The sequence below is a fragment of the Bubalus kerabau genome, chromosome X, assembly GCF_029407905.1.
Source record: "Bubalus kerabau isolate K-KA32 ecotype Philippines breed swamp buffalo chromosome X, PCC_UOA_SB_1v2, whole genome shotgun sequence".
Classification (NCBI taxonomy): domain Eukaryota; kingdom Metazoa; phylum Chordata; class Mammalia; order Artiodactyla; family Bovidae; genus Bubalus; species Bubalus kerabau.
In genome coordinates this window covers 74,351,347-74,371,099 of record NC_073647.1, presented here as the reverse complement: position 1 = coordinate 74,371,099, position 19,753 = coordinate 74,351,347, and positions in this window count along the sequence as shown.

Genomic DNA, 19,753 nt, shown 5'->3' with positions numbered 1-19,753 from the left:
GATAAATCAAGAAGCAGCGGGCCAGAGCTGCTTAGAGTTAGGCCAGAGTTAGGCGGGCCAGAGCACCTATAAGGAAGATTTTAAAACAAAGCTTCAGGAAATCCTAAATATACTACTAGGTGGAAGATACCATTTAAGTTGCATTTAATTCTGAGTTACATGATGTAAAGGAAGGAATGTGTGCTCACTGGATACTGTTTACTAAATATAGGTTGGGGGAGGGGGGGAAGTCTCAGTGATCTTGGCCATGTGTGCTTTGTAGAAAGTTTCAAGATTATTACATCAGGATTCTTGTCCAATACCCCTCATTTCCAGCCCCAGAAATAAAACCTGTTGGGATCCAGTAATTAACCTTTTCCCCTAGAACTCATCTGAGAACCATCTTAGAAGTACAGCTGAAATTTTTAGGGAATTAGACGGGAAAGAGGTCCCAGGAAGGCCAGTCCTCCCCCAAACAAACTGAAACTGGGGAAAAGAACGATCAAGAGCCCCACCTTCTCAGTTCTTCGCCTTCTCCCTCAGTGTTTTCCTGTTTCCAGTCTTATGAAATCTGCATCTACTCATGGTCTCCAAAATTTCCTCTCAGATATTTTATTCACATCCACTTATAAACTGTTACCAACAGTTTCATAAGGCTTAAAGCTTCTTTGGGGCATAACACCAAGTGGAGTCATTCATATTGGACCAGCTTTTGCAACCCTGACTGCTTCTTAAACTTCACCTCAAGCATCCACAGGCAGAAGAGAAGGAAAGAATATCCCCCAGGACATTAGAAGTATAACCCAAAGTGATCTGTTGCAAAACTGTAACTATTTTCTTTTCTCCTGTTATTGTAAAACAAAAGAAAAACATGTGACTTTCACAGTTTGTTCTACTAGATATTGTTGTGGACTGAATTGTGTCCACCCCTCAAATTCATATATTGAAGCCCTACCCACCAATGTGATAGTACTGGACGTGGGTTGTATGGGTTCATGAGGGTGGGGCCCTCATGAAGGGATTAGTACCCTCATAAGAAGAAAGCTTGCTTTCTCTGTCTGCTATGTGATGAAAAAGTGAAAAGGTAGCCATTCATGAATCTGGAAGAGAGTCCTCACTGGGGAACCAAACTGGCCAGCACATTGATCTTGGATTTCTCAGCTGTGACAAATGAATTCCTGTTGTTGAAGCCACCCAGTCTATAGTATTTTGTTATGGCTGCCCAAGCTCAATCATACACATACTAATGCTTGCTTCAATGTATAAATGACAGTTTAAATTATCTAAAGTTTCCTAACTTCCCATCCCTCAAATCTTGTAGTAAAAATGGACCCTCCAGGAAGATGTGGCTTGTTTATCCTCTGGCTTTGAGTGCCCACTGCTTCTGAGGCCAATTTGAGAAGCATAGGCAGGGAAGGCTCTCTGGTCCACACTTGGCATCTCACCCAGGGGTATTTGCATTTCAGCAGGAAGCAAGTACTTATTTGAAAGGTACTGAGTAATAGGAAGAAGTTTTATTTTTAGTTTATTAGAATCATCTTAACTACCCTGCCTTCCCACATCATGTGAAGTGGTTTACTCCATCTAGGGTTTGAGCATTATTGGCTCTAAAGTGTCCCTGATAAGGACAGCATAGGCTAAAACATGGAATGATTATCCAGAAAAAGCAATCAACATATAGCATCCACTCATCCACCTAGACAGCCATTGTTTACTAAACCTTTGCTACCTCCCAAGCATTAGAACAAGTATGTACAGAGAGGATTCCAACAAAATCTTGAATGGAGAAATCTAACCAGGAAGATGTGTCTGGTATCTAGGGGAAAATGAAAGACACTCTTTTTTTCCTTCTAGGTACAACCTGCTCTCAAATTTCCTACTTACTAACTCTTTATCATGGCTTCTCTGATGGCTCAGAGGTAAAGAATGCACTTGCAATGCAGAAGATGAGGGTTAAAACTCTGGGTCAGGAAGACACCCTGGAGGAGGATATGGCAACCCACTCCAGTATTCTTGCTTGGGAAATCCCAGGGACAGAGGAGCCTGGCGGGCTATTGGCCATCGGGTTGCCAAAGTCAGACATGACTGAGTGAATAAGCATGCATGCTAACCCTTGATCAACTCAGAGAACTAAAATCCCTACTTCTAGAACATTGTGAAGCTAAGTACTGAGGAAAACATGGGGCTTTCCCGCAAACAGCTCATTCTTCAAAACACCAATGTCTACATATCATTAGTTGTGTGTTTTCCTTTGACATTTGCATTCACTGGGGTATCAGGATGATCCAGCCCAGGAATAAGATTACGTTGTAAAAAGCTACCAACTCTCATCCTGGTTTTGTCTCAGAGTGGCAGGTGATTTATTTGGTATATTTAAATATTGCCTAAAGTCACAAACTCATCTTCTCCCTGTTGATTAGCATATTTGAGGCCTATTAGAGGCCTCTAACTCAGTTTATCCCCTTCTAGTCCTGGTACTTTAGAAAAAAACACTGAGAAAATAGTGTGATTTTTAAGTCAAAATTCTATTTTAGAAGCCCCCACATATCTCAGGCACTCTCAACACCTACTTTTGCTTGAAGCTAATAGTACTAGGAAAGACCTTCCACTTGGAACAGAGATTGTGTGAGCCCTTGAAGGTCATTCAAGCTGCTTGAGCCTAAGTTTTCTCATCTGTCCAATGGGTCCAACGTAAGTGGTACTGCCGGCCTCACAAGAATAGCATGACAGCAAGTGAGTCACTCCTGTGAGTGAGTAGCCACCAGGAAGAGGAGAAGCTGGTAAAAGAACTGTAGGGGCAGATGCCAGGCAGTTCTGGTTGAGAGAGAAAAAATATGAAAGAGCAACAGAAAGACTATCAGGGCAAGATTAAGAAAACTTAGTGGCACTCAGTTTGAATTAACCAAGCTAGGGTATAGTCAGGATCACATGTGAGTGTAAACTCTGGAGGTACCTGGGAAAACGTGCTACATTTGGATGACATGAGTTGAAAGGAAGAAATGGAGGGGGAAAAATGAGCTTTTTTTTTTTTTTAATCCTGAGGAATCATATCTTGTGTATCCTGTTTAGGAAAGTAACATGCAACTAGGCAGATGGGATCCAGGTTATTGACATAGTATTTCTGAGGTAACATAAGCTAGCAGGCATGGACATGACGTAGGTATTGGTGTTAGAAAGACCTGGATGTAAGTCTTTCTCCACCACTTACTGATTGGTTGACCATGGACAAGGTAAACTCTCTCAACTTGAGTGACTTTCACTATCAAGTGGCCATAATAAGAGTGCCTGCCCATAGGACTATCAGAATTAAATGAGATTCATGTGCGTATGTGCTCAGTCATGTCTGACTCTTTGCAACCCCATGGACTGTAACCTGTCAGGCTCCTCTGTCCCTGGGATTTCCCAGGCAAGGATACTGGAGTAGGTTGCCATTTCCTTCTCCTGGGAATCTTCCCCACTCAGTGTTCAGTTCAGAGTCTCCTGTGTCTCTTGCACTGGAAGGTGGATTCTTTACCATTGTGCCACCTGGAAAGCCCTATTAAATGATATACTGCATGCAAATACTGAAAGCAGAGCCCCACACATTGAAAATGATTCATACATGTTAGAGACTGCTACTATCACTACAGTCAATGACAGAAGTAGGATCAGAAGATTTTAACTTAATTAGGATGGAAAGATCTATTGAGGATGGCAAGTGGATGGGTTGAGAGTCAGCATCAAGGGACCCGACAGCCCAGACAAAAGCATACGCACACAAAGTTCCTGACAGATACCAAGAAGAGAGGGACAAGTACACTGAAAGGAAGACAGAAAGTGTCAATGGCAAGCCCTCATCTTTCAGGGTTTAGCTCTCGGCCAGTCCCTGATGGCTCAGCAGATAAAGAATCTGCCTGCCAATGGGGGAGATGCAGGTTCAATCCCTGGGACAGGAAGATCCCCTGGAGGAGGAAATGGCAATCCACTCCAGTATTCTTGCCTTGAGAATCCCATGGACAGAGGAGCCTAGCCAGCTACAGTCATGCAGTTGCAAAGAGTCGGACGCCAAATCCTGTATACAGACAGCACTGGGACAAGCTTCCTGATGTGATCATTGCAGAGGCCCTTCCACTTAGCTCCCACCAGCCACCCAGAGAATAGCATTTCCCAAAGAGGTCACAGAGAGTGTCAAATCCTGGTGGGGGTGGTGTTGAGTAGGAACCCTGGTCTTCACTGCATCCAGTGCTTCTACACAAAGCCAGTGAATGAAAGAGAACGTTTGCCAAGCTTGGGGCTCACTAGGTCTGCACTGTGTTTCTCTCCTTCCATCCCTCCCCTCTCTATAATTAATGACTTTCCAGGGTATCTGTTTTATCCAGTTAAAGGAAAAGCAGACCAGTTAAGAGCTCTGGAGTCAGCCTGGCTAGGTTTGAAAGCTGGCTCCTCCAGTTACCTGTGTGGAATTGGGTAGGTCGTGGCATCTCTACAAGACGGCTTCCTTCCTTGTAAAATGGGGATAATTCAAACTGCCCTACCTTACACGATTGCTGTGAGGCTTAAGTAAGAGAACACATGCTACATTCTCCTAGAGCTCTGCCTATGTCTAAATTCTAGATAAGGGGTTGCTATGGTTATTTGATTGTCACATGTTGTTCTCTTTGGGAATATGGTATCGCCCATGCCAGGTAAATATCACACATTGTTCTCTTGACTAGCACACCATAACTTACTCCAAGAATGTAAATGGCATCTGAAAAATGTGCTTCACAATCAAATATTGTTTGAACGGAGCAATGCTGGAATTGGGGGGAGGGGAGCAAGATATGGAGATGGACACACAAACTCCCACCCACAATCAGCTCCAACTTACAAGTCTGCCAGTCTCCCCCCATTACAAGTAATAGTTGGCAAAGGGCCAGTGAAAACCAGAAATAGGTTTTGAGGGAAATATCCCCTCTGAATTTCCCACCTCACCCTAAGCCACCACCAAGGGGCAGCAACCCTGTCAGACCAATCACAAAATTTCAGACCAGGAAGGGACGGGCCACTCCCAGGTTATCTAATGAATCCTCCTCTAAGGCTCAGAGAGGGCAAAGGGCTTGCTCAAGGTTCCATAGCAAGTCTGTAGTGGAGCTGGCAGTAGAAAACAAACCTCCTAATTCTTGTGCAGCTTCCCAAGGGAGGCAGTATGTGGTGAAATCTGAAAATTGCACAATGTCCCTCTGAGAGTACAGCACTGGCTGTACAATGGCATATATTATACAGGGAAAAACAATTGTGTTTCTTCTCACCCTGCTGAGCTGTGTTTGGCAATTTGTTAGTACTGAAAAAGGTGTAGCTGTAATTCACTATGATCATTCCGCATCTCCTCCATGAACATGCCATGTGTTCAGCCATTTGCTCGCATGTAGATTACTTACATTATCAAGAATCTGCATATTCACCCAGTCCAGATCTATGAGCTACTGACAGCTCCTGAGAGGAAGGGACAAAGAATATATTTTTTTCACCTTTTGACAGCCCTCAGCATCATTTCAGTGCATAGGGGACTACTAAAATGCTTTTGGTAATGATCAGATCTCTTAATCATGTGTCAATAAATATGGAAGAGAAGAGAGGAAAGATAGGAAAGGAGAGATGGAAGAATGGGATGGGAAGAGAGAAGCAGAAGATGGGGCGGGAGGCAGTAGGAGGATGCTGGATGGGGCAGGAAGTGTCTTAGCATATGTTATACCTCATTCTACAACAATAGACAAGAGGGTTTCTCAAAACACGTGTTGTGGAATAGTGTTCAGTGGGCTGCCATACAAAAGAGATTTCTGTGAGGCAAGAACAAAAGTGTGGGGAAATTCTGGTATGTGAAGAGTAATCAATTTCTTTACTGCAGGCCTGCTTGGCGCCTCTTATATATTGACCACATCCACAGGAGATACTGCATACAGTGTTCCCACAAACTTAATTGACTTGGGAATGTGCTCTTGGTCCTTTCACCAGGAACAGGTCCTTTCAAAATATTTTTAATCAGTAATAAAACTAGAATTCCATTCAACATCTACCCATTCAGGTACTCATCAATATTTGCCACAACAAACACGTGCCTTTGCAATACCCTAGGGCAGGGGTCCCCAACTCCCAGGATCTAATGCCTGATGACCTGAGGTGGAGCTGATGTAATAACAATAGAAATAAAGTACACAATACATGTAATGTGCTTGAATCATCCTGAAACCATCTCCCCACCTCCAGTCTGTGGAAATACTGCCTTCCATGAAACTGGTCCCTGATGCCATAAAGGTTGGGGATCACTGTTCTAGGGGACAACATGCTTAGACACACAAGTGCACGTGCATGTACACGCGTGCACACACACACACTCACGGCACGCAGCAGCTGGAGAAGGTCATCCTAACCACCTTTCCATGTGAAATCTCCTTCCTCACTGCCAAGACCTTTGACTCTGGGGGTTGCTGACTTCCTTACTTGGCCTCAGAGCCACCAAAAGATGTGACTGGAATTGTACACTCCATCCTTAAGCAACCTTCCTCGGTCATCAGCCACAACAAGGTCAGTAAGGTTCCGGTCATTTACCTTGAGGACTAGAATCCACCCCCAATCACATGACCATACTCAAACAAAGAACAGAGAAAGGGCAACATTAGCTTCTGTAAATACTGAAAATGTAATACTGGGGTCAGTAGTTGGTGGAAACTAGTAGATAACAATTATTAGTTTGCAAGTACTACATAGTGGGTGGAAGTAATTTTGTGGTAGTGGTTCTAGTACAGGTGTCTCTGCATATTAAAATATAAAACATTACTGAGAACATGTAATATAGTAAAGCAACATAAAATGGAACCCTATATTCCATTCATTTGAATGAGAAAATAATAAAATAGGTACACAAACTCCAACCAGTTTTTGTAAATATTACTAAAACCCTCTTAAACAACTATATACATCAACCACAAAGTATTTATTAGTACCACAAAGCATTTAAAATATCAATATCTAATTATTTAACACTTAAGGAACTCACCAATTGGTATTTTTATGTTTGTGCTGTGCTGAGTCCTCAGTTGTGTCCAACTCTTTGGGACCCCATGGGCTGTTTAGGATACAATAATTTACAGCCCCAGAAACAAATTATATTTCACTCCTAAACTGCACGAACATATACTGAAACATAAAAAAGAAGTGAAGGGTTAATTGTTCAGTCATATCCGTCTCTTTGCGACCCCATGGACTATAGCCCAGCAGGTTCTCTGTCCATGAGATTTTTGTGGCAAGAATACTAGAGTGGGTTGCTATTTCCTATTCCAGGGAATCTCTCCGACCCAGGGATCGAACCTGGGTCTCCTGAACTGCAGGCAGACTCTTTACCATCTGAGCCATGAGGGAAGCCTGTAATATAAATAAGCGATGAAATAAAAAATTAGAGAGTCTCAAGATGTTGTTCACATGGGCCTTGGTTGATAGTGCCCCCAGGCACTTGAAATAAGCAAATACTGTGACTCATGAAAGGCTAAACTCTTAAGGGAAATGGAAATGGTAGGGGAGAGGATAGTGATGATATACAATGCTTTTAATCAGTTGGAACTCAAGATGCTGTCCTATCTAGACAGGGGTACATTCTACATCCTCTGGAGGGGATTCCCATGCAATTCAAATGTTTCCACCTGAAGGCTTTCAATTTTTGAATAGTGAATTTGGGATAAATATTTTTTTTTAAGTTATTATAATGAACATCTAGATCGTGAGACTTCTGATAGTGAGGAATACCTGTATAGCCTTATTAGCAGCAGTAGTGCTGGTTCTCATTTACTGAAAACTTTACTTAAAAGAAAGGTCCTAATTTGTCTCATTCACCACCAATATATTCCGAGCATCTAAGCTCAAAGCTCAGCATGTTGTAGGTGCTCAACAAACACTGGGTCAATGAATGAACTGAGTATAAATTGAGTACCAGGCACTAAGCAATTAATGTGTGTTATCTCATTTTATCTTAATGTTAACAAGGCTATGTGGTAGATAGGGTCATTACTCCCATTTTCAGATGAGGAAACTGAGGCCTACAATTAAAGAGGAACTTAACCAGCATTACACAGTGCATGTGTCAGAGCCAGAAAGTTGAACCTTGTCTTCTTGAGTTCAGAAGCAATGTTTTAAACACCATCCTGTATGATTCACTTCTCTCACTTGGAAATCCAGACAACTGCTTGGGTTCTATAGGCTATAGAATTTTCTGGCACCTCATATCAGAGACCTTGAAAAAAACCACTTACTTCTAAGAATTATGAATCTCCTACATGTGATTTCATTAGTATTAAGTTATCTTTAAATATTATGAAATATTTTATTTTTATTAGTATTAATAATAATTATAGCTACTATAGATTAAGCCTTTACTATATATAGCTGTCCTCACTGGACTGGGGGCTCACATAGTGAAGGCCAGGTTCCTTGTGAAGGGGACCAGAATGTGTCACCTGAATATGTGTCTTTGGCATAAGGATTATCCTAAGCTGATTATTTTTAGAAAACAGCAGACACAGGAAAATATTCGAAAACTGAATAGAAGTTACCCTTTTGTGAGGGACATTTACAGTATACATATATATTTCTTAACTAATTTTAATTGGAGAATAATTACAATATTGTGGTGGCTTTTCCCATGCATCAGCATGAATCAGCCTATAGGAAATCTCCATTTATAAGGGTGTCTCCTTCTCTGCATCAAGAAGAGGTGGATGAACCAATCTCTAGCAACACTTCTTTCTCTGGGATGAAGGCATTGACAACTGGAGATGTTATTTAAGGAGATGGCTTGGGCTGTTTTGGAGAGTTACTCAGTTTTCCTAGGTCTCTCACATACATATACAGGAGGTATACATGTTATTGGGCTTCCATGGTGGCACAGAGGTAAAGAATCTACTTGCCAATGCAGTAGATGCAAGAGACACAAGTTCCACCCATGGGTTGGGAAGATCCCCTGGAGAAGGAAATAGCAGGTACTCCAGTATTCTTGCCTGGGATATCCCATGGGCAGAGGAGCCTGGTGGGCTATAGTCTATGGGGTTGCAAAGAGGCAGAAACAACTTAGCGACTTAACAACAACAACAAATACATGCTATTAAATTTCTGTTTGTTTTTCTCCCATCAATGTCTCCTATTAAAGGAGGGATCTCAGCCAAGAATCTAGAAGGTTCTTGGAGGCACTGCCTGGCTGGATCCTCACTGTGAAGAGTGGGCTGCTGATGACTATGTGTCCAGCTGTCCACCTGCATCCCACCTTCAACCCCAATACATCTTCCCAGAAGGGTCAGTTCAGTTCAGTTCAGTCCCTCATTGTGTCCGACTCTTTGCTACCCCATGGACTGCATAATGCCAGGCCTCCCTGTCCATCACAAACTCCAGGAGTTTCCTCAAACTCATGTCCATTGAGTCAGTGATGCTATCCAACCATCTCATCCTCTGTTGTCCCCTTCTCCTCCCACCTTCAGTCTTTTCCAGCATCAGAGTCTTTTCAAATGAGTCAGTTCTTTGCATCAGATGGCCAAAGTATTGGAATTTCAGTCCCAGCATCAGCCCTTCCAATGAATATTCAGGACTGATTTCCTTTAGGATGGGCTGGTTGGATCTCCTTTCTGTCCAAGGGACTCTCAAGAGTCTTCACCAACACCACAGTTCAAAAGCATCAATTCTTCCATGCTCAGCTTTCTTTATAGTCCAACTCTCACAACCATACATGACTACTGGAAAAAGCATTGCTTTAACTAGATGAACCTTTGTTGGCAAAGTAATGTCACTGCTTTTTAATATGCTATATAGTTTGGTCATAACTTTTTTTCCAAGGAGCAAGTATCTTTTAATTTCATAGCTGCAATCACCATTTGCAGTGATTTTGGAGCCCAGAAATATAATTTGTCACTGTTTCCACTGTTTCCCCATCTATTTGCCATGAAGTAAAGGGACCAGATGCCATGATCTTTGTTTTCTGAATGTTGAGCTTTAAGCCAACTTTTTTACTCTCCTCTTTCACCTTCATCAAGAGGCTCTTTAGTTCTTATTCACTTTCTGCCATAAGCTTGGTGTCATCTGCATTCCTAGGGTTACTGATATTGCTCCTAGCAATCTTGATTCCAGCTTGTGCTTCATCCAGCCAAGCATTTCTCATGATGTACTCTGCATATAAGTTAAATAAGCAGCATGACTATATACAGCCTTGAGGTGCTCCTTTCCTTATTTCAAACCAGTCTGTTGTTCCATGTCCAGTTCTAACTGTTGCTGCATACAGATTTCTCAAGAGGCAGGTCAGGCGGTCTGGTATTCCCATATCTTTCAGAATTTTCCACAGTTCATTGTGATCCACACAGTCAAAGGCTTTGGCATAGTCAATAAAACAGAAGTAGATGTTTTTCTGGAACTCTCTTGCTTTTTGATGATCCAACAGACGTTGGCAACTTGATCTCTGGTTCCTCTGCCTTTTCTAAATCCAGCTTGAACATCTGGAAGTTCATGGTTCACGTATTGTTGAAGCCTGGCTTAGAGAAATTTGAGCATTACTTTGATAGCATGTGAGATGAGTGCAATTGTGCGGCAGTTTGGGCATTCTTTGGCATTGCTATTCTTTGGGATTGAAATGAAAACTGACTTTTTCCAGTCCCATGGCCACTGCTGAGTTTTCCAAATTTGCTGGCATATTGACTGCAGCACTTTCACAGCATCATCCTTTAGGATTTGAAATAGCTCAACTGGAATTCCATCACCACCACTAGCTTTGTTGGTAGAGATGCTTCCTAAGGCCCACTTGACTTCACATTCCATGATGTCTGGCTCTAGGTGAGTGATCACACCATTGTGATCATCTGGGTCATGAAGATCTGTTTTATACAGCTCTTCTGTGTATTCTTGCCCCCTCTTCTTAATATCTTCTGCTTCTGTTAGGTCCGTACCATTTCTGTCCATTATTGAGCCCATCTTTGCATTAAAACTTTCCTTGGTATCTCTAATTTTCTTGAAGAGATCTCTAGTCTTTCCCATTCTATTGTTTTCCTCTATTTCTTTGCACTGATCACAAAGAAGTCTTTCTTATCTCTCTTTATTCTTCTTTGGAACTCTGTATTCAAACGGGTTTAATCTTTCCTTTTTTCATTTGCCTTTTGCTTCTCTTCTTTTTATACCTATTTGTAAGCCTTTCTCAGACAACCATTTTGCCTTTTTGCATTTCTTTATCTTGGGGATGGTCCTGATCACTGTCTCCTGTACAATGTCATGAACGTCCATCCATAGTTCATCAGGCACTCTGTCTATCAGATCTAGTCCCTTAAATCTATCTCTCACTTTCACTGTATAATTGTAAGGGATTTTATTTAGGTCACACCTGAATGATCTAGTGGTTTTCCCTACTTTCTTCAATTTCAGTCTGTATTTGGCAATAAGGAGTTCATGAACTGAGTCACAGTCAGCTCCCAGTCTTGTTTTTGCTGACTGTATAGAGCTCCATCTCTGGCTGCAAAGAATGTAATCAATCTGATTTCAGTAGTGACCATCAGGTGATGTCCATATGTAGAGTCTTCTCTTGTGTTGTTGGAAGAGGGTGTTTGCTATGACCAGTGCATTCTCTTGGAAAAACTCTGTTAGCATTTGCCTTGCTTCATTCTTTACTCCAAGGCCAAATTTGCCTGTTACTCCAGGTGTTTCTTGATGTCCTACTTTTGCATTCTAGTCCCCTATAGTGAAAAGGACATCTTTTTTTGGTGTTAGTTCTAGAACGTCTTGTAGATCTTCATAGAACTGTTCAACATCAGCTTCTTCAGCATTATTGGTCAGGGCATAGACTTGGACTACTGTGATATTGAATGGTTTGCCTTGGAAACGAACAGAGATCATTCTGTCATTTTTGAGATTGCATCCAAGGACTGCATTTTGGACTCTTTTCTTGACTATGATGGCTATTCCATTTCTTCTAAGGGATTCTTGCCCACAGTAGTAGATATAATGGTCGTCTGAGTTAAATTCACCCATTCCAGTCCATTTTAGTTTGCTGATTCCTAAAATGTCAATGTTCACTCTTGCCATCTTCCGTTGGACCACTTCCAATTTGCCTTAATTCATGGACCTAACATTCCAGGTTCCTATGCAATATTGCTCTTCACAGCATTGGACTTTACTTCCATCAGGAGTCACATCCACAATTGGGTATTGTTTTTGCTTGGCTCCATCTCTTCATTCTTTCTGGAATTAGTTCTCCACTGATCTCCAGTAGCATATTGGGCACCTAATGACCTGGGGAGTTCATGTTTCACTGTCCTATCTTTTTGCTTTTTCATACTGTTCATAGGGTTCTCAAGGCAAGAATACTGAAGTGGTTTGCCATTCCCTTCTCCAGTGGACCACGTTTTGTCAGAACTCTCCACCATGACCCATCCATCTTGGGTGGCCCTACATGTGATCAGATTGGTTAGTTTTTTGTGACTGGGGTTTTCAGTCTGACCTCTGATGGAGAAAGATAAGAGGCTTATGGAAGCTTCCTGATAGGAGAGACTGCCTGAGGGGGAAACTGGGTCTTGTTCTGATGGGCGGGGCCATGCTCAGTAAATCTTTAATCCAATTATCTGTTGAAGGGGAGGAAGGCTGTCTTCCCTCCCTGTTTGACCTGAGGCCAAACTATGGTATTTGGCCTCAGGTCAAAAAGGGAGGAAGACAGCCTTCCTCCCTTCAACAGAATAACTGTTAGTGCCCCCAACCCTGCAGCAGGCCACCGCCGACCCACACCTCTGCCAGAGACTCCTGGACACTCACGGGCAAGTCTGCATCAGTCTCTTGTGTGGTCACTGCTCTTTTCTCCTGGGTCCTGATGTGCACAAGTTCTGTTTGTGCCCTCCAAGAGTCTGTTTCCTCAGTCATGTGTAAGTTCTTGTGGCTCTATGGTGGGGTTAATGGTGACCTCCTCTAAGAGGGTGTATGCCATACCCAGGTCTACTGCACCCAGAGCCCCTGCCCCTGTAGCAGCTCACTGCTGACCCGTATCTCCTCAGGAGACACCCAAACACAGTTCTGTCTCAGTCTCTGTGGGGTCTCTGTGTCCTGGTGCACACAAGGCATGTTTGAACCCTCTGAGCATCTCTGGCGGGTATGTGGTTTGATTCTAAACATGATTTCACTCCTCCTACCATCTTTCTGGGACTTCTTCTTTGCCCTTGAACATGGGGTATCTCCTCAAAGTTGCTCCAACACCGCACAGCTGCAGCTACAGCGCCACTCCAGCTTTGTGCACCTGCAGCTCTACCCAGAGGTAGAGGGAAGATCATTTTTCCTCCCCTACAGTTGGTTTGGCTGCCTATTTCCCCACCATAAGTACAGGAGGGACAGCAGAGTGTGGCTGCCAGAGTACAGGTGCACATGAATTTTTCTTTTTACAAAATTAACTTTTATTGTACTATTTCTATTATTAAAGCAATATATATTTTTGAGAATGTAGAAAATATACATAAGCAAAATGAAGAAATAGACTTAAAACCCTATTATCCAACCACCTAGAGAGAAGCTTTGTTAAAAGTTTAACAATTTAGTACACATACTTTATATCTAGTTCATGAATGACTGCTCCAGTCTTTTTTTAACTCATTAGGACTCAACTATTCTTACTAATTTGTAACCTGCTTTTCCTACAAAAAGAAATAAGGAACACTTTACTATAGTGTTGAATATGATTCAACATCATGTTTAAAAGACTATACCATAAGACTTCTCTGGTGGTCCAGTGGTTAAGAATCAGCCTGCCAAAAAAAAAAAAAAAAAAGAATCAGCCTGCCAATGCAGGGGACATGGGTTCGATCTCTGATCTGGGAAGATCCCACATGCTGTGGAGCAATAAGCCTATATGCCACAACTATTGAGCCTGTGGTCTAGAGCCTGGGAGCCACAACTGCTGGGACCATACATGCCAGAACCTGTGTTCTGCAACTAGAGAAGCCACTGCAGTGTGAAGCTCAGGCACTGCAACTAGAGAGTAGCCTCCACTTGCTACAAGTGGAGAAAAGCCTGTGACACAACAAAGACTGAGCACAGCCAAAAATAAATAAATAAATAAAATTATAAAAAATAGACTATGTTGTAATATACCATATATCAACAGAGTTGATTTAATGAATTCCTTGATATGGAACATTTAGATTTTTTCAAATGCTTTGCTCTTCAGACACATTGGTAGCAAGCTAAATATTATCACTAAAGGAGTAATTAAATAAAATATGGTACAACCATTCAATAGAATACTATGCAGATGTTTTAAAGCTTGATGTAAAATGTTAAGTGATAACATGGGGTGATTACTAAGATATGTTATTAAGTAAAATGGGAAAAGTACAAAATTACATGTGTAACATGGCCCATTATATTATATATAGATAGTTTTTGTACAAATATTTTTCTGGAAGGACATACAGGTATAAAAAATATAAAACTTGCAATAAAAAAATAAAAATACCAAAAAATACAAAGGTCAGAAAAACTCAAATCAAAACCACAATGAGATATCACTTCACACCTGCCAGAATGGCTATTATCAAGAAAACCACAAACATTTAATAACAAATGTTGGTGAGGATGTAGATAAAATGGGACCCTTCTACTCTGTTGGTGGAATTATAAATTGGCACAGCCACTATGAAAAATAGCATAGGGATTCCTCAGAAAACTCAAAACAGAACTACCATATGATCCAGCAATTCCATTGCTGGGTATATATCCAAAGAAAACAAAAACACTCACTCAAAAAGATACTTGCACCCCAATGTTCATAGCAGCATTATTTATGTAACTGAAATATGGAAGCAACCTAAGCGTCCATCAGTGGATGAGTGGATAAAGAGGATGTGATATATATTTATATAATAAAATACTATTCAGCTGTTGGAAAAAATGAAAATTTGCCATTTGCAACAATCATAGATGGACCTAGAGGATATTATGCTAGTGAAAGGAGTCAGAGAAAGGCAAACACTGCATATTATCACTTACATGTGGAATCAAAAAAATAATAGAAATGAATGTATATAGCAAAATAGAAACAGACTCACAGATAGGGAGAACAAACCAGTAGATACAACCAGGGAGGGGAGAAACAGGGGTAGAGGATTAAGAGATACAAACTACTATGTATAAAATAAATACATTACAATGATATATTGTATAGCACAGGGAATATAGTCAATATTTTATAGCAATTTTAAATGGAATATTATCTATAAAAATTTGAATCACTATATTTTATACCAGAAACTAATATAATCTTTTAAATCAACTATACATCAATAAAAAAATTACAAAACTGCCAGCAATGGTTTTACCTGGGGAGATGTGGGACTAAAAGTGGGGCAGGAAGAGGTTTTCTTTTTATTTTATACCCTTCAAAAGGACTGGATATTTTATCTAGGTAATATGTACACATATATAGAATACAGAGATGAAAAGTCTTCTCAATAAATATTTATATAAGTTTATGACAGGTGATTTTTCAATGTGCTGGGAAAGGAAAAGGCAGGGACAAGTTATACTGGCACTGAGTGCCGAGGAGGTTAATAGAGGACACACTGTCAGGAAAAGTCAACACGTCCTGTGGGAAGGCCCAGGAGGCCCTTAGCCTCGTTGCAGGGTTGCTGAAGGCTGGCTTCCACAGAGCGATGCACTGTCTGCACACATCAGAGCCCATGGGAAAGTGAGGCTTCCGATGCTTGCTCTAAAATGGTGCTTTCTCAGCTGTTTTCCCTTAAGCCCTCAGACTCTGCTGATAGGGATGCCAAGCTTCCAGGGCCTAGCTGCCATTTTACTCAAAGCAGATTCATTAAAAAAAAAAAAAAAACAAACAAACATATTTCTAGGGCTTCCCTGGTGGCTCAGTGGTGGGGAGTTCACCTGCCAACGCAGGAGACATGGGTATGATCCCTGGTCCAGGAGGATCCCACATGCCACAGAGCAACGGAGCCCAAGTGCCACAACTATTGAGCCTGTGCTCTGTGCTGTGCTTAGTCATTCAGTTGTGACCAACTCTTTGTGACACTATGGACTGTACCCCACCAGGCTCCTCTGTCCTTGGGGATTTTCCAGGCAAGCAGAAATTGCAGCTCCTGAGCCCACGCACCACAACTACTGAAGCCTGTGTGAACTAGAGCCTGTGCTCTGCAACAAGAGAAGCCACCACAATGAGAAGCCCACATAATGCAACTAGAGAGTAGCCCCTGCTTCCCCAACTAGAGAGAAGTCTGTGCAGAAATGAAGACCCAGCACAGCTATAAATAAATAAATAAAATTACTACAATTTTTAAAAAAATTGTAGCAAAATACACATACCATAAAATTTAACTTCTTAAACATTTTAAAGCATACAGTTCAGTGGTATTAAGCAAGCAGATTTCCTTTTAACCTGACTCGTATACTGTGGTTCTGTGGTTAAAAGACATTTGATAACTAACACTCTAAATATAATACTTCTTGATTTTTCTAGAGCACGAGCCAGGTGGAAAATGACAACATTTCTATGACACATCAAAGTGGAATTACAAGTTTATTCATAGCCAGAGGCAAAAACTGCCCATGGGTTCTGGTTGCCTATCTACCAGGCCTCCTGGAAGGATCAATAGCTCAGCACAACTGTAACTCAGGGTACATCAGGATGCCTCAGCTTACCAGTTGGAAAACATTGTTCAAAGGACTGAGGGAAATAAGCTCTCAAAACTCAGAGTTAAAGCTAAATGCCAGTGTTGAATGGTCTTTGGCAAGAACAGCCTGCAAAGGGGAGAAGAATACAAAGGATCTTGGGAACTGACTAACTCCAAAACAGCTGAGCCCACTTAAACAACTCAATCAGAACAGAGTATCATGGGCATCAGGCAGTTTCACAAATGGTTGGTAAATCTAGCAAATCAGTTTAAATAAAGGTCAGTTCAAGAGCTTCTTCTGTCATTGGTACCATGTACCTGAGGAAAGTAAGAGTTCACCTTGCTTCTGGTGTAGATCAGAGAAATGGGTCCCTGAAAACCCTAATGCCCCTCAAGAGGGATCTATACTCAGTCACTGGTGCCACAACAGCTGGACTTATCCAAGTCAGGCAAAGCCTGGGGTCAGGAACATGAAACTAACCAGTAAGCAGAGAAACAATTATTAAGACCTAGACTACCCATCCATCTGCCTCAAGTTCCTGGGGAATAAGGTATATAGGGAGACCCTGTAGAAAGAAAATCCAAGAATAATAACCTAAGACTTGTATTTTAGGGGTAGAATTTCACAGCCACACCCAACACCCAGGTTGTTTCTTTCTGGTAATAACTAACCTTCATGAGCATTTATGGAAGAACAGACTGTTGTTCAAAATTGGGAAAGGAGTACATCAAATCTGTATTTTGTCATCCTGCTTATTTAACTTAGATGCAGAGTACATCATGTGAAATGCCAGACTGAATGAAGCACAAGCTGGAATCAAGATTGCGGGGAGAAATATAAATAACCTCAGATATGCAGATGACACCACCCTTATGTAGAAAGTGAAGAGGAACTAAAGAGCCTCTTGATGAGGATTAAAGAGGAGTGTAAAAAAGCTGGCTTAAAACTCAACATTCAAAAAATGAAGATCATAGCATCTGGTCCCATCAATTCATGACAAATAGATGGGAAAAGAATGAAAATAGTGACAGACTATTTTCCTGGGCTCAAAAATCACTGTGGATGGTGACTGCAGTCATGAAATTAAAAGATGTTTGTTCCTTGAAAGAAAATAATTGACAAACTAGACAACATATTAAAAAGCAGAGACATTACTTTGCTGATAAAAGTGCATGTAGTCAGTTAAAGCTATGGTTTTTCCAGTAGTCATGTACGGATGTGAGAGCTGGACAATAAAAAAGGCTGAGCACTGAAGAATTGATGCCTTCGAATTGTGGTGCTGGAGAAGACTCTTGAGAATCCCTTGGATTGCAAGGAGACCAAACCAGTCAATTGTAAAGGAAATCAACCCTGAATATTCAATAGAAGGACTGATGCTAAAGCTGATGCTCCAATATTTTGGCCACCTGATGCGAAGAGCTGACTCATTGGAAAAGACCCTGATCCTGGGAAAGATTGAAGACAGGAGGAGAAGGGGAAGACAGAGGATGAGATGGTTGGAGGGCATCACCAACTCAATGGACATGAGTTTGAGCAAGCTCTGAGAGATGGTGAAGGACAAGGAAGCCTGACATGCTGCAGTCCATGGGGTCACAAAGAGTTGGACACAACTGAGCAACTGAACAACAACAATGAGCATTTCCTTTATGCTACATAGCTTACATGATTTATTTCATTTAATCCTCACAGGGAATTTTAAATGAGTTAATCCATGTAAAGCAGTGATGACAGTGTCTAGCATATAACATGGAGAAGGTGATGGCACCCCACTCCAGCACTCTTGCCTGGAAAACCACTTGGACAGAGGAGCCTGGTAGGCTGCAGTCCATGGGGTCGCTAAGAGTCGGACACGACTGAGCGACTTCACTTTCACTTTTCACTTGCATGCATTGGAGAAGGAAATGGCAACCCACTCCAGTGTTCTTGCCTGGAGAATCCCAGGGACAGGAGAGCCTGGTGGGCTGCCGTCTATGGGGTCACACAGAGTAGGACACGACTGAAGCGACTTAGAAGCAGCAGCAGCAGCAGCATATAACAGACATTAAATCTGAGCTAAAACAAAAAGTGCTCTGAGGTGAATATATTATCCATTCTTTTTTTTTAATTTAAATTTATTTATTTTAATTGGAGGCTAATTTTTACTTTACAGTATTGTATTGGTTTTGCCAAAGAGACACAGATATATATTATCCATTCTTAATGTTTGGAGCAACTCACATCCAGAGACATAAGATAACTTGCCCAAGGACAAGTCAAAAGTAAATGGCAAATATGGGATTCTCATTCTAAACTACCATACTATTATCCCATCTACCCAACCAGCCAGTCAGGCAGCCAACCAACACGTTTCTAGAAACATATTCAGTCACATACTTTGGGTACAGATTAAGGCCCAGGCCTAGTCCTAAAGAAATTCTAACTCTAATAAATAGAGGAGTTATCAGCCAGCTCTCAGTTGTGAAATAAGACAGAGTTACAGCTAGAACTTCCCTTAAATGAGTATCCCAGAACCCTCAGTCTATCTTTTTTTTAATGTCCTAGCAAAACAGGCCCTGGAAAAATCTAAGGTAAATGAACAAATGTATCACATTAAAAAAAAAAAAAAAGTTGGAATCCACTATCTGATCAGGAGACAGACCAAGAAACCAGTAACTGCAATATGACTTCTGTACCATGCTGTAGACACTTGGGGCTGAGAAAAGAGAAAATGGGGATGGGTAGCATGGACAGCAGTAGCTTCTCTTCTAGAGTCTTCTGGTAGGTGAGATAGAGCTCAGTGGAACACAGGAGAAGGCAGTCAGAAGTGGAAAAAGGACAGAGATAGATAGATACAATTGGTCTTTCTATTTCTCCTAACTCTTACCTTTAGAGTTTCCACCCCACCCCCCCCACCGAAGAAAACGGGCCAAGAAAAAGATGGCAAAGAAAAGGGATTCTTTTTTTCCCTCCCCTCCCCCATCCCACCCCTCTATGGAATGGAGATGTAAATGTAGAGGAAATGGATTCTTAAGAGATGAAAACTCAGAGGGAAGGCAAAACAAGAGACTGGCAGGATACTCTGAGGTTATACTGAGAGCTGGGGCAGGGTGGGGAATAGGGAAGGGGGTTCTAGGAGGAGATCACAGATGTCTTGGAG